The 27,688-nt window shown below is 31.6% G+C and overlaps 1 protein-coding gene across 4 annotated transcripts in view; it reads left to right on the top strand.

Moving 5' to 3' along the window:
- The window catches only part of LOC129216119 (cAMP-dependent protein kinase catalytic subunit alpha-like), a 315,436-nt gene that overhangs the window by 180,509 nt on the left and 107,239 nt on the right, over window positions 1–27,688 (top strand). The gene's annotated exons all lie outside the window — the stretch shown is intronic.

Raw genomic sequence — 27,688 nt, 5'->3', positions numbered from 1 at the left:
CTATTGCAATTTTAAGAAAATTTTACCCAGCAAATTAAAACAACGTGGAAGAGTAAATTACGAAATTATCGTAACTTCGAACTGTAACATTGGCGAGCAGATGAACATATCCAATTGGCGAGAAATTCGTCATCCATTATTTGTAAATATACAAGCGAACCAAATAATCTTTTAATTTTGAACTACGGGCAAAGCCGTACGGGTACCACTAGTATTTTAATAAAGTGAAACCTGATTTTTTTTCTTGTGAGGGGGGGGGAGGGCTTTAGGTACTGTTGTTTTCTGATGAGAATTTTTAGGAGATATCGTTCTTATCAGGCCCGGATTTGAGTACCCGCAGACCTCGCAGTGCTGGGGGAGGGGCACGTCCTTAAGGGCCCAAGCTGTCTAAGAAATTAAAAGAAAAAAGTGAAAAAAAAACTAGCATTAAGACTTATTATTCACGTTTCAAATACACACTGTTGGACTCTGGGAATGGGCCCTACAGACCTTGTTGCAGAAGGGGGGGGGGGGCAAAGTTTATAGATCCAGGCCTGGTCCTTGTTGTCATGTGGATTTGAGTCATGACATAACACTAATATTTTTTTTCATGAACCGTTTTCGTTAATTGTGATTGGGGTTTTTTAGGCGATGTGTATGATAAGTAGAAATTGATGTCGTCATTTTTACAGGCACATACAGGTAGTGATGTGTTTATTGCAACCGATAGTTTTAGAGGTTTTTGTCTATGTTCTAATGGTATTTTAAAGAAGTTACCCTTATTCTAATGATTAGTTTTGAAGGGCCATTTGTTGAATCCATTTTAGAAATATTGCCCATCTATTGATGGGAATTGTAAAAGAAGGTTGCCCTTATACGAGATTTTTTAGGTATTAGGTCCCTTTTATAGTGGTAAATTTTAGGAACTGCAGTCTTTATCCTGATGAGGATTTTGGGTGAATCAGCTGTTCTTTTCAGAACGGAAATGATAAGAAACTTGTAATTAACATAATGAAATTTTCAGGAACTGTTCTCCTTATTTTAATACGGATTTTCAGGAATTAAGGAATTTTTCTGCTTTTGGTAATAGTAATTTCAGTTAGTGTGCAAAATATGTACTGTTACGGAAGAAGAATTTATCGCCTAATAAGAACTTACAATTTCCTACTTAAATACATTATACGAATGTATGGAAACTGTAGATAATCAAATACATTAAAAACAATTTCTGGGCAATATTTTACTAAGAAACCTAACTTTAATCAAATAATATCGAAATTATAGCTCTTTTTTTTCCTGAACGATTTTTTATATTAACTGCCATTTATCTCAGAAAAAAAGCGTTTAGTTTTATTGCACTTTGACTTCAATCAATTATTTTCTAGTTTCTGCCAACAAGTCTACGAGAAACTGCATTTCGATTTTTATTCTAGCAATATATTTTATTATAACAACTAAAAGCATACTCAGAATTTCTTTAACTTTATATTTTTTTAAGTTTATTTTACTTATTTTTGAGCTAAAAAAAAATTTAGTGTTGTTAGATTTACAGATAAAAAGATTTGAATTTGCAAAAAAAAAATATCTCAATAAATCCAGATAAAGCAAAAACTTTTGCACGGTTTCTTAGTCGAGAGGTATTTTTTAACAAATTTTGTTCAAAGCTAACCTGCCTTTTATTTTGGGATTTGTTGGTATTGGAATTTCGATTTTTTTTAACTGTTAAAAAAAAGCAATTTTAAACAAAAAAGTGTAATAGGGAATAAGATACCGTAGATGAGCTCTTTTGAACAAAACTAGTTTTCTTGACCCTAATTTTTCGCTCAGAAGTTATCAAGGGAGACAGACAGATACACACTTCCTCACCTCAAAACCTTGGTTTATTTATTATTTATCATTATTACTTTTTTTCACAATATTTATTTAACTATTCAATTAAGATGTGCATTTTTTCTTGTTTTTAATGATATTTTAAGAATATATTAAGTCACCTTTTATTTTGCCATTTGTTTTATTTTTACGGGAACGTAGGATAAACAAGTAATATATGTAACAAAAAAAGTCAATTCCTAGTTTGCGCCCGTGTATGGAAAAATGTACTTTTTTTTACTCCTTTGAAAGCTAGAGATACTGTTTTTTTAATGATATTTTAAGAATATATTAAGTCACCTTTTATTTTGCCATTTGTTTTATTTTTACGGGAACGTAGGATAAACAAGTAATATATGTAACAAAAAAAGTCAATTCCTAGTTTGCGCCCGTGTATGGAAAAATGTATTTTTTTTTACTCCTTTGAAAGCTAGAGATACTGTTAATATGAAAGTTTAAATACAAATTTTAACAAAAGTATCCGTAAAATTTTTTACTGATTTTTCGAGAAATAATAGACCAATTGCTCTGTAATTTTTTTTTTCGCATAAAAGGTATACTCTCGTTGTCATTTCCCAATACAAATTTATTCTACTATTCATTCAGGGGACCGGAAACAAATTGATTAAACAAAAAAGGTTTTTGATCATCCTTCATTGCAAATAGCTGGGAATAAGCTATAAATTTCAGAAATAAGTTATTGAACTCGTATGTAGAATTTATTTTTGTGAAAGTATCTCTTATACACACGGAGATAAAAGCATTTCTTTCTAAAATACAAATTTTATTTGAAGGCTTTTGGCTCCTAACACGCAGAGTTTTCCGTCAAACGTTACTACATTTTCAGAATATTTGACAGCATACAAAAATACATAATGATGAAATTTGAAGTTAAAATATTGAAAATGTAATGAAATATGACTGTTCTAAGCAATTTAATTTTCACCGCGCATGAACGAAAGATGACAATTTATAGCATTCATAATCCAAAGCCCAATAGATCCTGAAACTCATAGTAAAATTTTAGTGGATATCTTTTTAATTAAAAAAATTATCAGCGATTTAATGAGCCGAATTTCAATAATTCTTGGATAGATGACGAATCGTGAGGGATCATTCGCAAACGATATCGAGTGATTTACGATAATCAGTTTTTATCGTGAATCACTCTGCATGAAAGCAGGAATGTGTTACCAGTTTTATGTGAAAAAAAAAAAAAAAAAAAAAAAAAAAAAAAAAAACAGAGCAATTGGTCATTTATTTCTCGAGAAATCCGTAAAAATGTGAACTTTTGAAAGTGTTCCAATACTTTTAGTCATATAGTGTATACATAGATCTAAATAAATAAACGAAATTGTGAGTTAATAGTAGGAATTGAAAAAGGAAATAAATATAATGTACTGCTTTACGTCTTTTCCTCAAAAACGTCTGCATGACAACTGCTTTGGATGAGGATATCCTAATTATTACTCTGTGGACGATGTTTTGTTTGTGCCTATGGAGAGAATACAAATTAATGAGGAAACCGCCGTGAAAAAAAGCAACTAAATTAAATTAGTGATAGTCTAATATAGATGAATTATAATAAACGTTCTGATCTTATCAACCAACATTTTATGCACTTATATCGGGATTATTTATTCAAATATAAGTCACTAGCTGACCTGTGCGAAGCATTGGCGCTCGAAATTTATAGCCTTGCCTGTCAAAATACCATGTGAAAACATTCTATGTGAATATTCACATAGTCGTTCGGTCGAAAAGTATCGGACTCAATAACTTACGAACTTGATAATGACTTAAAAATGCGTAATCTGTCATATTTCAGTTCGCTTACTGAAGGCTGCATCAAGAACCTTCAAGAAACGAAAAACCGTGCACAAAATAGTAACAATAATAATTAAAGGATGCGCTGAATTAATATAAATTCACACAAAAGTGAATTAACATCAAAATTTAAGTTTCCAAAAGTTGGCAGAATGATAGATTTAGTTGTTTCCGTTTATCCCAGAGTACAGCATTTATGAGGTAAAGGAAAAAACACGTAATTGCTTATCAAACATAACTGGTTATGCGAAATTCATAAATGAATGTTTTAGTAACCTTCTATATGACAAGTGAAACTCATAAAAATAAGTTTCTTTACATCTGTACACCTGCTGTAGAGGAACATGTAAGACAGTAAACTCTTAAAAACAGATTTTTTCAGTGTCATCTTTAAACAATGATGACGACTACAAAATTGTTTGGAAACACACCACTCACAGAATATTTTTGATATGTTACCCAGTCTTCAATCACCTACAGTTTAGTTTCAAAAGTTACCACAAGTGGAGTAATAGAGTTTGTTTCCATTTACCCCATGTTTCCCTTTTACCCCATCTAACCCTCTTCGGTATGTCACCTAGTCTTCACTCACCAGCAGTGTAGTTTCAAAAATTATCATGAGTGAGTTAATAGAGTTTGTGTTCATTTGCCTCATGTTCCTTTTTACTCCCAACTGGCCCCTAAGCATATTTTATATCCTCTGACTTTGAATACTTTTTTCCTCCCGAAAAGGTGCGTTGTAGCAATTTTCATTAGCATCCTAAGCTCTCATACAAATTTAATTCTGGGTACAGGGGTGCCCACAAGAGGGGATTATGGCGCAAGTTGCGCTATCAAAATGGGGATGGGAGGGTATTTAAAAAAATTTAAGTTTATTTACTGATTTGTTATTAATTTAAATTATTTATTTTATTTTGTTTTATTTTATTCTGTTTTCTTATATTTCATTTATTTATTTAGTTTGTTTGTGTGTGGGTACATCATTCAAAATCAAAACTTTTCTAATAAAATAATTATAATAATATAATAATTGAAAATAAATAAATAAATAAATAAAATATTAAAAAAAATAAACAAAATAAAAAATAGAGATAAAAAATAAAGAGGGGGAAAGAGGGTCGAGAAAATGGGGGGGGGGGGGAATTTGCGCCATTGAACATGGGGGTATGGGTCCCCCTGCCTGGGCAGAAACAATGTTGTGCATACAAGCATACAAACGAAAAATGTGAGGGTGAGCGAAACTTAAAGGAGCAAAACCAATGGAAAACTTTTGACATCCTTTTGACTCCCCCCTCCTCTCTCTTCCTCTCATTACTCATTGATTTGTTCCCTTTTTTAATTTGAGACTATAACCGATAGTATGTGTGTGGAATAATAACAGATTTGTTTCAAAAAAATAAATTGACGCTGCAAAATTTAATATTATTAATTAGTTAAATTGAGCATGTTCTGAAGTAACCTGAAATAGTGTTCTTTTATTTTATAAGTTTCCATGTTTGTGTTTACTTTCTGATTTTTATGTATTTTTCTTTTCAACAACAGAGTTTTTCGTAATAAATTTTAACAAAGAATTATGGAAAGCTTGTAGAGTCATATAATGTTACATTACACTACAAAAATAGTTGAAAAATGAAAGATACAAAACTGACATAAAGGACAATATATTTCGAAAATAATTACCGATTTTAAAATGAGAAACATCAAGATATAAATTCATGAGTTACTTCAAATATTTTGAATTTAAAAAACGAAGTAATTTAGTGACTTTTTATGAATAAATATTACAATTTAATTTCAAGAACTGATTAAAACTTTGCAAAATCAACAATATAATCGTTCAGGCTGTTTTTTTTTATTTGAAAACATTAAATATATTTTATCTGTTATCTATTATTTTTATTGTTGATCTGAAACAACATTTTTTTCATCCAAATATTTATTTCAATTCAAAATGACTTGTAGAAGTATAATTTATTCATTTTTTATTTTACGCACAGTAGATCAGAATTTAATTTTTCGCTTGAATTCTTTTATACTAAGCCCGATAGATGGCATTACTTATTGCGTCTGGAGTAAAATACGAAATTTCCCAGAATAAGAATTTTATCTCCTTTTAGAGAAAAAATGCTGCAACATAGTAGAACAAAATGCTTAGCGTATTATATACGTATTTTGATTTTGTAAATGTTAACAAATATGAAACGTTACGTGTGAATGATTTGAGCAATAAATCAGTTCACCTGATAAACTTATTAAAAGTACATTAATCTAATCATATAGACAATTAACGAAAGAAAATTACATCACCATTCTTTCATTCTCCTGTGAAATACTCATTCATTTATAATTTTTAGGTTTGAATAATATAATAATTTTATCAAAATTCGATGATGTTGATTGGACAAATCGCTACAAAACTCAAAATCTGTTGTATACGTTGTTCTAATTGTAAATTTGTGACGGCACTTTCAATAAATTATGTTGGCAGAAAAATATGTGAAAATCGAAGTATTTAAAATTACACGGAACTCTTTCTTCAACTTGTAGACATGTATGTGCAACTTTGTCCAAAAACTGCAAAAATTGATTTTTTTTTAAATTCCTTATATCGTCAAATTAGGAGAAACTATTTTTTATTTATTTATAAGTAGATATAAAAGATTTCTAAATCTAGATTTGATGCTTTTTGTGATTTTCAGATTCAATATTTTGAAGGAATATATTTTTCTATGCATGAAGTTGCATGTATAGAAAATAATTTGCATTATTTAGTTTGCGTATAATGCAACATTCATACAGTTTTAATGGCAAATTAGAATATTCTTAAAACGTACTTGTACCTTTAAAGACTTCATAAAATTTGTAATTAAGTCTTTGATTATTGTTTTAACAAAACTGCGTAAAATTATAGAGCAAGCATCAACGGCTATTAGCTGTCTTTTCTTCGTGCTTTGTCGTGGACAAAACTTGTACTTTTTAGGAAATTTTATGTTTCATGCTGAGAATAATTGCTTTGAAATTTCAGCTTTTTAAAGCTTATGACACAGTGTTTGTGTTTCGATAATTTCATTTAAATTAATTAATTTCTGGTTTAATGTTTTCGTTTACGTATTTCATTAATTTTTCATTTTTTTATGTAATATAATTTTAAAAAATGGTTTTAGTTTTTTTTTCCACTTAATCGTAGTACAGAATTTTAATATAGTACTTGAAACTCAGCCGTTATAGAAGAAATCATCTGTTTATAAAAACTATGTTTTTTTTTGGGGGGGGGGTATCGGAGAGAAAATGTGAGAAATGCGAAACGATAAACTTCTAAAAATGTAAGAGTCTAGTATGTAGCAAGCCCATCTAAGGGCTTTGCTTACCCATTTGATGCTGATTGCACTCTACCGTGTGGGATAAATCTGACTCGAATTTGCCTTACACTTTCCTGTGAAAACAATTACTTTGGGCTAAAAAATAAAAATGTTCCGGTGTAGAAGAAGGTGTGAATTCACATGTTGTGATCTAAAAATTTGTTAAAATAAAAATTATTTAAAAAAATTGTTGGCAGGTATAAATAAATATATTTTTGATGAAATTTAAAAGCATTGTTAAATGAAGTGTTCCTTAAAGTTTTTACAGTAGATGGCGTGTGACAGAAAACTTACACTTTTTGAAGAATGAGCCTGACACGTTGTCCTAATTTTACTCACAATGACCTGTATGTGACACCTCTCTTTTTTATTTCATAAGTAATGGTTAAAAAATGTAAGCGCTAAGACACATGCGTGACTTTTCATTAAAAAAAGTAAGAAAGAAAAAAGTTTATCACTCGTTTTGAAACGAAATATAGAGCTATCACGTAGAGGATAAAATGTCTACTTTTCTGTAGATTAAATCTAAACTGGCATAAATAAGCAGAAAAGGTAGTCATGTGGAGGTCTTTTTCTGATAACGAATTGAAATAGTATTCGGTTTCTTATCGACGTTTCAAAAATTATTTGTATGAAATGAATTTTTGTCTTTGATTGAATGCGTTTCATCAGATATCCAATAAATCGCCAACATGATTGGAAAATTGAAACTTTCTGTGTTTGTACTAAACAAATTGATAGAATGAAGAATGTGCCGATATTTTTGAATATTTTCTTTTAACCCTTATCGGCAAATGCCAGTCCGGAAGAACCCTTTTAAAATATTGAAAAAAAAAAAAATCCTGACCTACATTACTACATGTGATCTCCGCCGAACCCAGACTCGGCAAATCCGCTTCCGAACACGAAAGAAAAAGGTTGAATTACATCCACTAGTCTTTAATGCACTTTTCAAACATCTTTTTACGTTGAATAAATATCTGACCCCCTCAAAAGAAGTTTGAGCATTGCATCTTGGAGATAAATGGGCAAAACCTGATAGGTAGAAAAGGGTGGAGAGAGGAGAAGCGTACCGACTGCTGATGATGCGAGGAAGTGTCTATAAATAGCATTTCTAGCCAAGTTATCGATTTACGCTAAATGTGGCGGCGCAGGACTCTTCTCCGGCCGCCATCTTTGGACTCGGCCGGTTGTGGAAGTGCGCGCAAAGTTGTAAATTTTAAGTAAATGCAGAGGCGCCGGGAAGTCACTGTGACCTTCCGAAAATGTCCTTATTCGGTAAATTTTGTCTGACGGTTCGGTAAAATTATCATCAATTGGCAAAGTTTTGAGTTCTATTCGGAAAAATTATCATCAATTGGCAAAGTTTTGAGTTCTATTCGGAAAAATTATGATCATTTGGCGAAACTTGGAGTTCCATTCGGCAAAGTTACCATTCTTCGGCGAAACTTTTGAGTTATATTCGCCAAAATTTGGGGTTCAATTCGGCAAAATGATCATCATTCGGTGAACTTTGGAGTTTCATTCGGTAAAATTTGGAGCTTTATTCGGCAAAAAGATCGTCATTCGGCAAAATTTGGAGTTTCATTCGGCAAATTGAGAATTTCCACACTCCTAAAAAATTAAGTTCCGGGCACCCCTAAGTAAACGGTTCGACGACGGTTCAAAAGGAAAAACTTGGCATTAACACTAACTGATTAATATTATTATAATCAATTCATTTGTAGATTTTTTCAAAATTAGTTAATATTAAGAACAAATACAGTTTGTGTAAGCTTATTTTTTATCAGAAGTTCAAGAACTCTGTATTCTTCGGAAAGTACATTACTGTGAAAAACGTTCGAAATTCATGAAATCTGTAAAAAATCATCAAAATTGGAAAGTGCAGAAGCTTTGCTATTTCCTCTTCCTCACGAAAGCTACTCTTGTGAGCACCCGTTTAAATAAAGCACTGCGTTTTTGAAAATGTATTTTTATTTATTATCATTTTCATTTTTTTTAATTTATTTTTTCAATGCTCACAGATGACCATAATAGGTGAGCAGCACATTAAAGTCCAAATTTACAATGAGCATCGCGTTTCCGAAGGGACTTTTCGGTATAAAGACTTGCTCTTTAAGAAAAATATTTTTAATTGTTGAAAAAGAAAATAAATTGTTTCACTGTGTTCCGTTTCTTTCTAAGAAACGGTACTTCTGTTCGTGAAACACATGGCTGAAAGTTTCATTGCAAATATGGGCCTTAATGCTTTTCTGACAAAGCTTTTGCAGAATTGTCTTTTCATCCATAAACTAATTTTTGTGTTGAAGAAGGGGTTCCTTGTAACACTCAATTGCGTGTCTGCCTTAAAAAAGAGAAAAACATTTTGTGCATTAAATTTATTTTTACTTCTTAGCACTTTTTTTAAAATTATTATTATTATTTATTTATTGCGCATAGGGTGCTGAAGTTTTACGCATAAAAATCTAGCTCGAGTAGAACTCCAATTATCCAAACTCCAATTACTTGAACTCCAAACATCCGACCCCTGACTATTCGAATCGCTGATTATCCGAATCGTTTTTAGAATTCCAGAAAAAAAAAAAAAAAAGACGGAAAACGACCTGCGATTCTTCAAATGATGATTCTATCTGAGCACTATCTTCTATCTGCGCGAAGCCGGTGTAGACGCAGCGCAATCATTATTGGTAGGATAATTCACCATCTTATAAGGCAGTTCTATTATTGGTACGATTAGCATGTAAAAACCTTTCATTTAATTGATTAGAAGCTATTTTTCTTTAAAGACAGTTTTTCCCCCCATTTTCTACATGCATACATTGATAAATAATAACAGACCCTTTTATGGGAGAAAATCCAATTATTCGAATTTCTAATCATCCAAATGGGGTTCGAACCCAATTTATTCGGATAATTGGAGTCCTCTTGTACTCATTTTTGGATTTAAAAAGAAACTTTAAAAGCAGATGCCTAATTTTTTTTCCTTGAATTTCATCAAAAAACATTTCGTTCGCAAAAACAAAATTATAGTCTTCACAGAAAGCATGAACTTTCGATTGAAGAAAACGACCGCGCTGGGAGTATTGATTGCGATGCGAGGAAGAAGCATCTTCAGAAAATTATCGGCAACATGCCAATAATATGCAGCAGCAAGCAGATAAAGCCTAATACTTCATGATCTGACTCAATAACTGTTAAAAATATTTCCTTTCTGTACTGTTAAGATAAGAAGGATGATCGATATTCGAAACATCTCTATTGATGTGACACTTCGAAATAATTTATAGTTCATTACCTCATTCGGGGTAACTTTGAGTTATACCGATTAACTTTGTGTTGCTTCAAAATTTTTATTTCACTGACTTCAAAAATTATTAGAATAAAACTAGAAGCCCAGTGCTGTAATGGGGTTGTTTCCCTCAGTCAAAAGTGCTACTTTTAGTCAATAAAATTGATAAAATAAGCAAATAATAATAATAATAACACGGAGCGAGAAAAAACTTTCATTTTCCAGTTAATTTTTAAATTTTTTTAATGTCCGATTTTAAAAATCGGGCGTGGTCTTTATGACGTCACAAATAATGTACTTCAGCACATCTCCACTGGCGCACTGAATGTTTATGCTCGCTATGAACCGCGTTTCCAGGTTACGATAATTCAGAAGAATTAAATATTGCGCTCTACGCTTGCGATCAACCCTATCGTTGCCAGTACACGTGATTAAAGATGCGATTTAAATATTGCGCTCTGTGCTAATAACATAGTGAATGGCATTTCATCATTTCTGATGTCATGTGCAGAAGCGTAAACAATCAAATGGCACAATTTAAAAGCTTGTTAAAAATATTAAACTTTGTCAAATTATTTAAAAAATGGTTAAATCCTATGTTTTCAAGCATGCTCTTTCATAAAAAAAAATACTTTTTAAATTTTGGAAACTACCACATTCACCCGGCAAGGTTGTAAAATAAGTTTTCTATTCGTTATTTTACAAAAAAAAAAAAAAAAAAAAAAAAAAAAAAAAAAAAAAAAGGAAAAAAAGGGGAAAAAAAAGAAAGAAAGAAAGAAAAAGAAAAGAAAAGAAAAAGGTTGGAATGTCGTACACAGCAAATAGCATTACTCAATAATTCTAATCGTACTCTTTTAAAGCAAATTTTTGATGTCGTTTAAAGTTCTCTTTGTAACATTCCGTGCAACATTATAAGTCATGTAAATCTTGGGAAGTAACAGGGGTATAAGCAGTATAAGTTGCCGCCATTTACCCAAGGCTAAGGTAGATCTTTATGCAACATGCCGACAGCTCGGTTATCACATCCAGAGACTGCAGTTTCGTCAAGTTGAGAGTGCCAACAAACTGGTAACTAAAACAAATTTAACTACCAGGGGGCATTTGTAAACATTTAGAAATTTTATTTTCCTCCATTACACTGATGAAAATAATTTATTTTTCATTTCACTTCTGATGTGATTCAAAATTACCCTAAATGGCTGGATAGCTTTAACTAGGCAAATAATTTACTATGAGTAGATTTAGAAATTATTAGTTCTTAATTTTAGAAAACTATACGATAGCTTTGGAGTGCTTCATCCGTTTTACAACAACTAGTACAACAAAAATCATTAAAACATTAATGGGGCTGTTCAAAATGAGAAATTGCAGTTCAAAATTACCATAAATGATTGTATATAACAAGAAGTTCTGTCTAGAACTAAACGAGTCTACTTTCCCGTATACCCATACTACTTTCTAGTACCTGATCAATATTCTCAAAAATAGCTAAAATCGCAAACAAATTTTTTTAATACTTTAAGCTGATTTCTAGGAATAAAATATTCATCACACATCTAAAAAAATTAGATGCGTATAATAAAAAAAAACGAACAAATAAAATAGCAGCACCTTTTAAACAAAGCAGCTAATACACTTTTTTCCATTAAAAAAAATTTTAACAGCTTTCAAAACAAAAAAATAATAATTAAAATTAATAAGCTCATTAAAATAAAAACATCATATTTAAAAAAAAAATCGTTTCTTTTTCCCCTGTTGCCAAAATAATTTTTTTAATGAATTAATGCACTTATCAAAATAAATAAAAACAATAAAATGTCAACTTAGAGAAATAACTTTCATTGTCAAAAAAGAAAAAAAATCGTCTGCGTATATCTTTATGTAGAAACATAAATGCCTTCGAGTTCATTCGCCGAAAACTGAATACCTAAATTAAGACTTTAAAGCGAAAATAAAAACAAGTCATATTAACAATAATTATTCACAGTTAAAACCATGGCTGCGGAGTTGAAGTCAATCTCATTCTGAGTTAAAGGAGTCGGAGTCTGATATCCTAGAACACTCATTTATCCTCCGTGTATAAATTTTTGCCAAAGCTACGTAGCCAGAAACGAAGTCGGGGAGTCGGAGTCCAATTTTTTGTCGGGCACAGGAGTCGGAGTTGGAGTCAGGTGCCCCTAAATTTTCGGAGTCGGTGTCTGGAGTTTGGCGTCAAGAGCTATTTCCAACAAAATTTGTTTGAAGTAAATCCGCCTTCAAGTACGGAATCTACATTGACTTTCAGTTTCCCCGTAGGAGCTAATGTTAACGGATTTGAACTGTTCAAAATGGAACGGAAAATTGTTCAAATCAAAAAGATATTTTATATACAAGCTTTTCATCAAAAGCTTTTTCCTACAAAGTTTATTTGAAGCAAATTCGCCTCACAGTTCGGAATTGCCTTGAATTTCCCCGTTGGCGCTGATGTTAAGTTTTTTTGAACTGTTCAAAATTGAACAAAAAATAGCTTAAATCGAAAGTGAAATATGGGAATGAGGTGTCCTTGCCGAGATCTTTCGAACAAAAAAAAGTTTGTTCGAATCGGACTATTCATTCAAAAGTTATTAGGGGGGTTACAGACAGACAGACCGATAGACAGACAGACATTTTCCCCCATCTCAATACTCTACTTTCCAATTTTTAATTTTTCGATATTGATTTAATTATTTTATTTATTTTTTGACTTTTTTTTGTTTTTTGCAATATTTTAAAGATGCATTAAGCCTTCTTTCATGCTTTTTTTTTTTCTTTTTCTGACTTTTACTGGGAAAGTAGGTTAAAAAGTAGTTACGTGTTTTTGAAGAAATCATGTAATAATAAAACTACTGGGTAGAAAATGTCAGTAAAAATATTATTAAAACAAAAAAAGCAAAACTTTGCTAAGCGTAAAGTATATTCTAATTATAATGTGTATGGTAGTGCTAATTAAAAGCGAATTGCAAGTTTTCAAATTAATATTCCAATTCTTTAATAATAATATGGGTATAGAGGAGGGTGGGGCAAGATGAGATACTTAACCAAAAAACAGTTGTGGTGGCAAATAAGTCAAAAATAAATTCGAAAACAATGTCCTTATTATCTCTCAAGTATTACAAATGAATAAGCATTGACTTAATATTTTATTTCCAACAGAAAATTTTAGGCGCATGTTTTAACTTATTGTGCTAAAATCCCATCTTACCCCACTAGGTGGGGTAAGATGAGATTCAGTGTTTACATGAGCCAGTACAGTTATTTAAGTACAATTTTTGGTTTTGATTTTTCAATCTTCACTCTTTTGCCTTTATCTTTTGACAGGCCAACTTTTGTTGCTGTACTAGTTGATGAGGTCCATGAAAATATTTCATCCAAATTCCTTTTCACTTTTCGTTTTTTCTTCTTTTGCTCCTCGATCTTTTCCTGTTCCTGCTTAGATTTTTCTATTTTCTTCACTCTTTGCCTAGATGCTCACTTGTATTTTTGCTTAAATCATGAGTAAGCAATATATTGGATATTTTTTAAATCCAGAAGCAATTTTTACTTGTTTACTTATTATTGCGAACATGATTATCATTTGTACTTCACAATAAGGAAAAGTTTAACAACAGACAAGCTTTTTTAGGGGGGGGGGCAGATTTAACTTCTTTCCAGTTTTAGAAAAAAATTTAAGTTGTCTTGCCTTGGATTTCTATCTTTGATTCACTGTTTTTTTTTTTTTTTTTTTGCTTGCCTTGGAGCAACATGAAGTAGTATAACAATGAAGAAAAATAATAAATATGTAGCAATGGAAATAACATATTGAAACATTTTTTAACGCAAAAATCATTTTCCCTCATCCATCCGTTATAGAGAAATAAGGTCCTAAAGTCTGCCAAAATTTTAAGAAAAGCGCCAAATTTAAAGACTTGGCAAGAAACCGGAGGTACCACGCGATTTCACCGTTTGTATTTGCAGGATATACAACTGTAAAGCGTGTGAAAGATATTTCCCATTACTCACAGGAAATTGAAAAATTTGTCGAATTTTCATCAAATTTTGGCTAGCTAAAAGACCTTGTATTCCGATAAGAGGGACACAAGGGCAGATAATATACGCCCCCAAAAACATGTTTCACTCTTTTCTTCCGACTGTTACTTATTTATATTTTTTTTATAATTACACTATGATATGGTTTCCTGGTTAGAGACAACCACCTTGCCATCTGTAACTACTCGTTCTCGGAACCCTAGTGTATAGTGTATGTTATTAATAGTCTAGACAACTTCAAATCTTCTTTAATGTGACAAATGTCTCATGAATGTTGTTGTCTAATAATAACTCTGCTAAAACATAATAGTCAACACTAAGTTGGTCAAAAATTGGATCCTTGCAGCATTTTACTTAACTACACCCCCCCCCCTTCTTCTTCAAATTTTGCAAAGTTTTTTTTTTTTTCTTTTTGTAAAAAAGCAGTGGAAAAACTTCGCACAAAGAAATTAGTAAAGTGAATCAAAGTGTATAACAATACAAATAAAAGCATTAAAAGCTCAGCTAAAAGCTGTTCGCTGAGTTTTTAATTCTTTGAAATACTCTTGTTTGTACTGTTATGTACGCGGACTTATTTTACTCAAGTCTACTTTGTGATTTTCTTAATTTTTTGAAAAGTGTGGGTACATCCAAGCTTCTTTTCAAGTTGTTTTTTTTTTTTTTTTTTTTTTTTTTAAATAAGAACGAAAATACATCTAGAAATTTGTCCGAAACAAAAATGCGTTACTTTAATGTGAATCTACTCAAAGCAAATTTTTTTTCTATGTTCCATTTCCAGCTTTATAGAATGACAGACTTTCCGAATTCTAAAAAAAAATATTTTTTCGATTAAAAATCTTGTACAGTCGATGTAAGCCTTAACTAACATTCATAAGCATATTACATTTAGAGAGGAAAAAATCGTTAAATTGGAACTTTAAATCACATCTGACATACATGACCTACAATAACGAACTCGCCGCACATTATTCATTTCCTTTTCAAAAAGTATTAGTCTTGTATAAAATCTTTCATTGTGCATATTATATTTTACAAATCCTTGGTTAATTCTTTAGATCGAATTTAGTAGTTTCTTGATAATATTGGCCAAGTTACTGTTTTAATGTTTTTTTTTCCTCTCTTATTTTAAGTTCGCATTGATATTTGTCTAAATCATAATGCCTTTCAGAAGTCAATATTATTATTTTGAAACGTTAAAGTGCGTGTTTAAAGATCATCTTTGAAATATGAATGATACATATTTGATCATAATTTTGTAACTGTTGCACAATAAGAGATTTTGGAGAAATATGCAATTGTATCAGTAGTTTTTTTTTTTTTTTTGAATAGAGTACATTAAATATAATAATTGTTTGAAAATAAAAAAAAACGAGAAATAATACTTAAAAGTATGAAAGTTATATTTTTATTTATTTCATTCTTGAAGTCTTTTCTTGATAATAACTGCTGCACAAAATAAGTCATGAAAAGCAGACTTGAAGCCATGAAATCAGGTAAAATACAATTCTTTTTTAAAGAATATATCTATCTTATGCATGCTAAAATCTCTTTTAATTAATATTTTACTGCGTTAAATAAGCCCTCCAATTCAGCGCATTGTTCAGCACAAAGCGGAAGGGTTTTTTTTAAAAAAAAAAGCAAAATTATAATAAAAATTTCTTTAATACCAAAATATCATTTTTGGTGTCATGTGACCAATAAGTACTCAGTTTGGAAAATTAGTATTCTTTAAATGATCTCAATGTTTTATTGATAACAATTTAATTTAGAAATCTCAATTTTAGAAATACTATAGCTAATGAAACTTGATAATTAAAAATGCTGAGTTGAACAGGCATGCTTTCCCGCAAAAAAAAGAGTAATTTTAAACCTTACTTTTCAACATTTAAAATATTTTAGGGAAAAAATTACCGATTTTGTCGTCAAAAACGTAGTTAGAGAATTGCTACTATGTATTAACAAGAATAAATGAACTCTGTAAAAGTTGTTTCTCCTCTAGCGTAGTACCATTGCAGAAAAAACACCCGATCTTTGCTGCTGTGCCTTTTTGTTACGATCTCGTCTCAATAAGTATAAGCTTTTATTACTTAATTTTACAAAAAAGGAATTATTGTATTCGTAAAAAAATTTTCACTTAAAACTCGACCTTAATTTCCGTTTTGCTCACCCCAAAATGAACGTTCAGTTTTTTCTCGATCCGACCACACGTGCATATATAACTAAGAACGTATAAACGCCCGAAACATCCATTTTGACGATTCCCGAATTAATTACAACGACTTTTCTCGTGATGTCTGTATGTATACGTATGTATGTGCGTATGTGTGTCGCATAACTTAAGAATGGTATCTCCTAGAAAGTTGAAATTTGGTACGTAGGCACCTAGTGGGGTCTAGTTGTGCACCTCCCCTTTTGGTTGCATTCGGGTTTTTCTAAAGGGGTCTTTCGCATCTTTTTGAGATCAAATCATTGTTAATTTCGATGAAAACTCAAGTGGTGTTATACTTTGGTGGACACTTGGCGATATATCGCCTTTTGTCGCCAACTTGGCGACAAATTTGGCGATTTTTTTTTTTGCAATTTGTTTTCAATTTGGCCACTGTTGGTGATATTTAAAGAGTTAACTATTGAATCACATTAAAATTGCAAAAATATGAAAATAACATTAAATTGGTGTAAAAGGAAGTCATGTGTTGCACATCAGCTCGTTTTACTTTTTAGATTCGGGATTTTTGAAACTCTGTAAAAGTTTTTTCTTCTCTAGCATAGTATCAATGCAGAAAAAAAGACCCGAACTTTCCTGCAATGCCTTTTCGTCACGATCTTGCCTCAAAAAGCATAAGCTTTTAGTTTGCATTAAGTTGCCGCAATAAGCCAGAAATACTTAAAATACATTGCCAACTCAGTTATTCCACAAACTGGTAGCTAATGAAGAATTAGCACACCAAACTGGTAGCATTAGCTACCAGTTTGTTTGACTCTCTTGGCTCCTTTAAGAGGTTTTCCGGCTCTAGCTCGGTTACTTCCTATTCCGGGCAGTTGAGTGCTAAAAAGCACGAAACTACAGTCCTCGGATAGAACAACTGAGATGGCGGTGTATTTCATGTATCAGATTTTAGTATTTTAATTTTTAGATTCGCGATTTTTGAAACGGGGAATTCAAAACGTTTGCTATCGAGCGTAAGCAGATATATTTTTAATGTTTCTACAAGCGTATCTCAAACATTGAAACTCAGGTGATTAGTATCAGAACTGGTTCCATTTCCTTTTCAGTTCAAATTCCATAAGTTCTTTTTTTTTTCGAGTATACGCATCAGAAATGGAGTCAATCGAACTCTCACGCTTTGGATTTCAAATTTAAAAAACGACATCAAAGAAAATGAACAGAAACGCAATTGGAATATTTAGAAATTTTCAACCGATAGCTCGTTATTTCTTTGAATACCAATTGTCAACCATTGTAAATCCTTAGAATAAAAATAGAACACATCTCTTCTTTACCTGCCACTTTCCATTTCATCTTTAGTAAGTTATTTATTTATATATTTATTTATTTAGAAATCTCGTCTTCTTGCACAGAGTAATGAAATTAAAAAAAGATGACACGTCTATGATAAAATGAAATGAAGCCGCAGTTTATGGAGTTTTTTGGTCAGAAAACGGGAGGAGATATCAGGGGCGGATACAAGGGGAGAGTCATGGGGGTCATGACCCTCCCTTCCTAAACCGTCGACAACACTTTTGGACACTTCTGGACAGTTTTAGAGTGTTTTGAGCGGCAAAAACCACTTGTCCAAAACCATTTTCAAACGTCTAAAAACCAACCCTGATTTAAGGAACATTTTATTATTTTCGACCAAAAAAAGCTACACCAAGGTAATTCGGCATTTGATTATGTACTTTGCTGAGAAATCAAAAAATACATTTGTCGGAAAATAAATGAGAAACAAAAAAATATATACATATTAAAATTATTTGAAACAAAATCTCTTAAAAAATCCTAAATAAAATTTTTAAAAATAAAAAAAAAAAAAAGTGTTCTGCAAAGATTACGAACAAAATAACGGATTTTATTTCCTACAAAACAATTATTTTCTTTAATTAAACGTTCATTATTCATCCTAATTTCCTATTTTACTCAATAAGTATACGTTGTGAAATAATCATTTATACATATTTAGCAGCAAACTGTTTAACAATGAGCAAGGTAGATGTATCATTGCATGTTTGAAGAATTTATAAAATCTGGCATTCATTCAAACAAAGACGATCCAAAATGTCCAAATATGGCGAAAACACCAGTTTAACTTTTCACCATCCAAGGAGCGAAACTCTGGTCATTGGCAGTTTCTGCCAGCTATATACAACTTACGTTTTGTTATTTACTGAATTTTTAATTCGTCTTATTCGATTGCAGACTCCAAGATGCATGTCTTATTTAACTTTTCTTTACGAATGAGTTATTGCAGAGACACGTAGATTAAACTTTGTTTATCTGCTTGGAAATTTAGATTTCGGTTTGTTTTCTCAGCGAGATGGCGCTGCATACCATTCATACCGAGTTTTCGTTTCTTTATTTCCTTTTTCCACATAAAAATAGTACACTTGCTATTCAAATAAGTTGGAAAGGAAATGTGGCCGTTTGTTATTTTTATTTCACGGCGCATAATTACAGAGGAAAGTAAATAAAAGCAGATTTTCTAGCTCTTGTAGTGAATAATGTGCTCTTCAGTTTGTGGTGGCTGTGGTTTTGAATGAAAAAGCTTGCAAAAAATAGTGAAGAAGTTACAGTTAGAAAATTAAACTAGATGTATTTTATTAGTTAACAAGTAACTAAAATTAAAATTTTAAAACACCATCAACTGGGTCGCAAATGTAGAATCAAGAGGGAAATATGCAAATCCTTTTAAAAGCCACATGCTATTCAAAATGAATTACAAGTATTTTATTTGTTGACAAATAGAAACTGGCAGCAGATAAAATTTTTCAGTCATTGTGTTTAATTTCCTTGTCGTTCAACAAAGAATTCGGTTACTAAGCGCGTGAATAAAGGCTTAGACATGATTAAAATCTGCTTTAAAAACATTACAATTCGAATTCTATATAACGTGGAAGTTCTAAACTCATTCTATCAGAGGCAGAAAAATTACTCTTAATTTTGGCGCTAAATTTTTAAATATGTTTTCACTTCAAAAACCGCGAAAAACCTTTTTGAGGTATTTAATTAATATCTTCGTTAATTAATGTCATCCAAAGACGCAATCTAGCTAAGAACACTCTTGATCAACTGATCAACTTCCCTTTCGAACAAAAAAAAGCTTTACAAAATCGGTCCATCCGTTTAGGCGCTAAAGTGCCACATTCAGATACACAGATACATAGATACACACGTACACAGACACGTAAAACTTATAACCCTCTTCCTTTGTGTGTCGGGGGTTAAAACCGAAGTAAGAGTATTTACATGATAGTAACTTCCTGTGGATAAGTATTAAGCTAAATTCGACTCACCGTCAGAGCAGCCGAGAGTCAAGACGGGACTCTTGTCAGTTTGGTCGCCGGGCATCCCCCCACAAAACTTGTAAAAATTTATATTAATGATTCCGAGACGGGACCCCAGTTTCCGACTAGGCTGCCATATCACAGTCACATTTAGTTCTAACAGACGTAGACAGGCGAGTCCGTTCCAGTTTTCTCCGGGGGGGGGGGGGCAAAGGTTTTATATTGAATGTAAACTATCAAGAAAACAGCAAAAACCACGCACACTCACATGTTAATTTGTAAATTTCCTAAAAACAGGGGAGCAATGATATACATCTCACAGCGAAGACGCATAACAAAATTCAAACGTAGCAAACGTTTCTTTATTTATACGAAAAAAAATATTTAGAGTAATAAAACATGTGTCTCAAAAAGTGCAAAACTAGTCCGACGAAATATTTTAAAGAACAGAAAATTTTACAAATTCTAAAAACAATAAAAAAAAAGTTTAATAGAAAACGAAAATTGCTCAAAAGAATGCATTTTTTTCACCTACCTCCACCCCCCCCCCCATTCGTCATTTTCTCTCTCTCTTTCTCTCCATCCCCTCCCCTCCCCCCCTTTTTTTTTGCTTTTTAAACGCTGATAAAGAATAACTTCGAGTTTACAAAATGCTATTTACTATGGGCTAAATAAATCCACTTTGTTCGTTACCTGAAATATGTAGACTTCCATTGTCTTAAATATTATTTTAATGAATCACATAATACTTATAGCTTTCTGCTAAATGAAACATTTCATCAATTTGAAAAAATTGAAAAAAAAAAAAAAAAAGATCCACTAAAAATTCAATGCATTGCAAAGTAATATACAGGGTGTTCTGTTTTAACCTGCAAGACCTTTATTTCTGCAACTGTTAGTCCTAAATGTATACTTTCAATTGCAAAAATGTTCAAAATCAGATGCTGAGTTAAGATATTGAAAGTTTGAAGTGGAAAAAAAAAACAAAATTTAACTTTTTATACAGGCCCCAGGTCCTCCAACTTATGTTTAGGGAAACAGTTTTCATTGAAAAATAATTCCAACACAAAAAGTTTGACATTGGTACGACCAAAATTCACCGAGATATGAATCGCAGCGTTTAGTGACCTACACCACTTTTCACTCGCCGTCAATAACGCCTTTTGGGGGAAAATATAGCGGTTTACAAGGGTTTTAAATTATATGTGTGCATAGAGTGTAGTTTTTCAAATTGTTTGAGACTTGGTAGAGTGTTTTTGTGTATCACGGCATAACTTTTGCATTTATTTTTTAATAGCAAAGAAAAATATAAATACTTGGTTTTTTTAACTTCGAAAACCAGTCATTCTTCTGAAAGGGCGATAAGTTCCTAACACATTTTCTGTATGGTCCCTAAAAACTTTAAACTCGAATATCTCCTTGAGTTTTGGTTGCATAAATGTCAAGTTTTTGTGTCAGTAATAGTTTTCAATGGAGATTATTTCTCTAAATATTAGTTAGGGGACCTAGGGTCCGTATCAAAAGTTAAATTTTGTATTTTTGACTCATTTTTATTTTTACTTCAAACTTTATATATTTTAACTCAGCACCTGATTTTTGAACATTTTTGCAATTGGAAGTATGCATCTAGGACTAACGGTTGCGAAAATGAAGGTCTTGCAGATTAAAACGGAACACCCTGTATAAAATGACTAGTCACTTATCAAAGTGCAATTAAAGAATGCATAATTTTATACAGCATATCCTGCTTTATTTCTTCAGTAACAAGGGTGATATTTTCTAAGTCCTCATTTCTATTTATTCTTAAAAGGAATACATTTCTCATCAATTTTATCTCAAAGAAGTTTGATTTAAGCCAGACTAAACGTACATTTTAAAGCATTAAATGGGTCTCTCAGATAAAGCTTGATCATCCGAAAAGGCAATCCTTTTAAGCGCTTTAAGTTTTTATTTACTTTTCTTTTCAGTTTCCCAGCTTTATTTGTTATCTATAAATAGCCTGAAGTTCATAAAAGCTTCAATTTAATTTTTGATCTCGCTTTAGTTTTTGAGGATTAAAACTGCTTTCAGTTTACTTTTTTTTTCAAGAATTTCATTTAAGTGAACGAATCATTAAAACTAACGGTATGGTTAATTTTAAGGGCAAAGTTTCTCCCAGGGAGTTTATTATGATCCAATTCTAAATTTGTTCAGTTAATGGCATTGGAGGTTCTTCAATAAATAATACTAAAAACTGTTAGCAATTCAAAAGAAACTTTTTTTTTCGCAAAAACCAAATTGTATATAACAACGCAGCTTCGAGCCAATATAGTAATGGAAGTAATTAGCTTGAATACTCATTTAATATGGCATTGGATATTGCTCAATAAATATTAATTTGAAATACTTTCTGCTAAAATATAACTTATTATTGAAAAAGGACATGCAATTGAACTCGCTTAGTACGACGATGGTTAATACGAAATCACGGATAAAACGAAACTTTTTTTTCGTAAAGTTTGGCTTGCTATTCAGTTATGCTAAAAAATTCGCGCATAATACGTGCATTAAAATGTAAGCTTTGGCTAAAACGAGCTAATATTTCTAAGCTAGTCACTGTACTACTTTTTTTCAAGAAAATATTCTGCATTCTATGGGCTTACTGAAATCTCAATAGGTATCGATAAGTACGTATTGAATCTTTTTCATACAGCGAAAAAAACTCAGAAGTCTGTTTACCTGTGGGCATTTCAATTTCCTGGGAGATAAAACTATATATTTCCTTGTGGACTGGAGATACCTTTTCAGTACAATTTTATGATGTATGATCAGAAAATATCGATATAAAAATGGAACTTGGACGTTTTACGCCGAGATAAGTGAATAGTGAATTTTAATGGACCTAAAAGCAACTAAATATATAGTTTTTTTTTTTTTTTTTTTCCAAAAATGTTAAATTTTGCATGTAGTAAGTTAAATTTTTCTCAACATCATTTAGACTGTAAGGGTGTAATAGTAACGGTAAAATAGCATTAATTCTTTTTAAAATACAGATACATTTTTTCTTCGTTTTTCTCTTTTTTTTTCAAAGTTTGACTTATTTACGGTTGTTACGAATAACGTCTAATTCGAACAAATTCGTGATTTTTTGTCATTTCGTATTAACCGAGTTCAACTGTAGTTTGTTTTTTCAAAAATTAGTAAAAGTGTGACTCATTTCAAATTTAACGAGTCCAAAAAAGAATGTTTTTGGCTAAAACAGTTACATATAAAATGCAAAGACAAAATATTTGAATAATCGAAGTTATTAACTTGCCTGAATGAATTGGTTTTTGAAATGCTAATTACGGGAAAAACTGATGGAGTTAAATCAAATGTTATTGAAATTTTCCTAATCTGTTGAACTTTTTAAAGCAAAATGTTGAACTACATATGATAAACTACATTAAAAAATCAATATTTACTATCAATAACAAATCAAATGAAAAAAAAAATTTTTCAAAATATTTTTGTATAAATGAAAAATTCTCAAGGATGAAAAAAGAAAATTATTTATTCCAACAGCATTACTGACCTTCACTTTTAGCTTTAATTACGACCAACTTTACTTTACCGAGTTCCTCTGAGTATTTTTTTTTTTTTTTTTTATCATGACAAGACAAATTACTCGTATATAGTAAGTTCACCGCATGTATTACGTAAACTACTGAAATTGAACTTAATATTCGGTATACTATTTGAATTGCATTTTGAACTTTTTGGCTTTATTTAAATATCCTATAAAAATAAAGAATTTTTTTTTGGCATTAAAACTAATATTCATGTATTACATGATTTCAAAATTGAAACTTTTTTTAGGTTCCGTTTATAAAATTCACAGTTCGTAACAGTCAAAGAACAAAAAGCCCTTGGCGAAATTTTAATCACGTACATGCTCCTTTTAATGAAACAAGGAAAGATCAACAATTTTTTAATTAACCGATTCCTAAAGGAACATAACAAAGAAAATGTACATTTAATCCTAAAAATAAAAGGAGATTTAAAAAAAAATTAAAATCCCACTTTTTGTGACTCGCGGGAAAATAATTTATTTTCCTCCATTACAAAAACTACTGTTTCAGTGCTAGCCGAGTTGCGAAAGCTGGCGGGTGTTCGAATTCCCACGAACACCCTCTTTGCCAAAATATTTGATCCTCTGAAGAGAACGAAACAAAACAGAGAGCACTGCTTCTCCGCAAGAAATTGTCCAAGTTCATTGGGGCTGAGTATAGTTCCTTTCACTATTGTTTTCATTCTTGCAGTTTTTCGAGATACTGCCAAAGTGAGATTAGAATTTTACGCATGATGTCAAGCACAGTTTTTCAAATTGAGCTCTGTGATTCTCACCTAAAGTATTGATGTTATTCCACGAAACGATAGGGATTTATTTTTTTACTAGCGGTACCAGCACGGCTTTGCCCGTAGCAGAAATTTAAAAGGTCATTTGATTCGCCTGTATATTTCCAAATAATGGACGATGAATTTCTCGCCAATTTGCTATGTTCATTTGCTCGCCCATGGTCGCATATGGTAGTTTGCTCGTCCACGTTATAGTAATTTGCTCAGTAAAATGTTCTTAAAATTGGAATAGAAAAAGAACAAAATCGAATTTTCGAAAAATCGCTTCGTAGTTCTCCCCCCCTCCATATGTTACGAAGGAATTTTTGCCAAATTTCATGAAAATCGGCCGAACAGTCTAGGCGCTATGCGCATAACAGACATCTAGAAATCCAGATCCAGACATACCGACTTTTAGCTTCATTATTAGTAAAGATAAAGAAGATTAAAAAGACATACTCTCTTCCTGATAAAGAAATTCAAAAACGGTTTATGGAACAGACTAGTGCAAGTTATATCATACGCTCCCAGTTTACATTGGAGGAGAGTCACAACTCCAAACTAACTAGTTTCATAAAAGAGGTGCACAATTAATTTAAGCAAATTTTTTAAACCTAATGTTGTGTTTAGCCACATTTGCCTGAGGCTGAATAAATTTTTGGATTATACATTGCTGTGGGCAGGTAAAAGGCAATATCTGCAGAGTTTATTGAAAATTTGAAGATACGCGTTTTGGATTTAATACTAACAATAGGGAAATGTTGGAATTAGACGTTTTGTTCGTGCTTTTCTGTTTAGCAAAACCAAATAAACAAGCTTCTTTACTAATCATAAAGCTGAAAGTCTGTATGTCTGGATCTATGTTCATTACACGCATAGTGAGCACCTTGAAGCGATTTTTCGAAAATTCGATTTTGTTCCTTTTTTATTCCACTTGTAAGCCCATTTTACAGAGAGAATTACCATAACATGGACGAGCAAATTACAATAACATGGATAAGCAAACTCATATAGCTTATTGGCGAGAAATTCATCAGGCATTATTTTAAAATATACAGGCGAACCAAATGACCTTTTAATTTTCTACTACGGCACAGCAGTGCGGGTACCCTTAGTGTACAATATAGCTAAAGTTCAATAGCTAACAAAAATGAAAAAAAAAAAAAAAAAAACTTGGAAAAACAAAAATTTGGAGTTGCTGCTCTTTCTATGGCAGAACGATCTTGCGTGGGTTGCGCATTATTATTTTTAACTACATGCACAGCTTTGTCAACTATCATGAGGTTTGTAGCTGTTGCATTTATTTTCAAGTCAATTACTAATACGATTGAACTAGTCGACCCGTGCGGAACTTCGCACTGTACTTCGAATCGTTTTATAAGGCATTTAGCTCTTTAAAAATTTCAAAGAAAGAATATTCTGAAGAAAAACCGAAAAAAGTAAGCACACAAGAGAAGGCATGTAATTTGAAGACATCAGTAACAAAACCTCGTTAAATACAACGTTGTGATAATTTGATCATCGCTCCCCTTTTGGTTGTACGTATTTTCAATACAAATATAAATAGCATTAAAAGTGTGGCTGAGTGACACGTGAAAAATCAGTAATTTTGCATATGAAAAAACAGGCTGTGGTAAATACAGTCCTGCCCATGTGAGCATCTGACGGAAAAAAAAGGAAACATTAAAGAGATATTTAGTGGCACGGATTCGAACTGGCGCCATTCTGATTAACAGTACGACGCTCCAACAAACCTAGCAACTGTGCCTTTCTTTTCGAATGCTATTCATTGAAGGAATGCGTAATAAAACACAGTAAAAATGTTTTTCGCAGAAAAAAAAAATAAGATCATGCATCTATGTTTTGTCATTAGCCAGCATGATACGATTTAAAATTATTCGTAAAGCATGGAATTTGATTAAAGAATGAGGAAGATCTCACGTAGCGATTGAAACAAACATTCTAGAGAAGTAATAAATTCGATTGAAAAAATAAGTGTTTTTATTTTTGAACATTCAACAATTTCCCATAGCAGGCTTTTTTTAACCTGTACGGCTTAAAAGCCCGCACTTGTTTTTCTTTCAATCGAACACTTGAAATTCAAAACCAAAACCAGTTGAACTGAGTCCGTTTTTTAAGTGTAATTTTTCGAACGTAGACAAAATGTTTTTTTTTTTTTTTTTTTTTGTTTTTTTTTCAGTCGAAAGCGGAGGAGTAGAAAATGATTTCTTACTAATGAAGTTGATAATGATTTTAGTGTTTTATATCGTATTCGAATAAATAATTAAAGATTTACTGGTTGAAACTCGTAGTTTTAATTTGACGTAGTATTTTTTCATTTGTACAAAAGTTCGAACACTGCTATTAGAAAAATCTACATTTCAGCATACAATGAAAATGTTTTTCTGCACAAAAAGGATTCCCTTGAGGTATATTTAATACTTTTTTTTTATGCTTACATTATGCTCAGTGGTCTGGACGGAGTCAAAGCTTTAAAAAAAAGGGAAGAACACCCTTCGATTAGCAGTCAACTTATCTGAATGATAACTGTAGCCTGCATAAAGGAGTCGAAACGCCAAATAGCATTCCCACTGCATTTATTTTATTACGTGTGTTATCTGTTGTATGTTATGAGTACATGTAATGCGTAAAATTACTGTAAATTTGCTATTATGTTGGACAGTCCGAACTGGTCCGAAGTTCAGACAGTTTATAGCCGAACGCTCTACCGAAAAAAAAACCCCACAGGTAATTTTAAATTTTTTTTTCTTGCCAAGAAGTGTTTTTATTCTTGAAATTTTTTACAATTTGTTATCGCAGGCTGTTTGAACCGTTATAACTTAGATGGCAGCACGTGTTCATCATTTAACAGCACGGTTAAAATACAAAATAATTTGAACTAAGTTCTTTTTTAAGCGTAGCTTTTCAAATGTAGTAAAAATGTGATAATATTTGCTTTTTTGCAAAAAGAAGAAAAATATATATATTACCCTTTAAATTGATGTAGTATTTTTTTTATTTAGTCAAAAACTCATTAGAAGAATCTATATTTCAACATACGATTTATTATATATTTTGCTGAACAAAAAACAATTCCAATGTAGTCTGAAATCTTAAACCTGATACTTATATTTTTGCTTACATTATGCTTTAATTTTCTTCCCGGAGTCAAAGCTTAAAAAAAACCCCTTACAATTGAGTATCAATTTAGCTCCGTGTTGCATCAAGTTTTCGCAACAGCTAGGGGCGTTTCTACCTCATGTATTCCTCATACTTGTTATTCATTGTTCATGTAATGCGCGATATTTTTCTAATTTTTTGATACAGATTGTCCGGACGTGGGCCCGAACACGCATTCTCCTGGTTACCAGTCGAACGCTCTGCCGATCAAGCTATTCAGGTCTGTCGGTAACAGTGCAAGTTAAAGTTATAAATTTACCCGAAAACCTCATTCTGGTTCTTT

This window comes from Uloborus diversus, chromosome 2 (genome assembly GCF_026930045.1).
Source record: "Uloborus diversus isolate 005 chromosome 2, Udiv.v.3.1, whole genome shotgun sequence".
Taxonomy (NCBI): domain Eukaryota; kingdom Metazoa; phylum Arthropoda; class Arachnida; order Araneae; family Uloboridae; genus Uloborus; species Uloborus diversus.
This window is presented reverse-complemented; position numbering and strand designations above follow the sequence as displayed.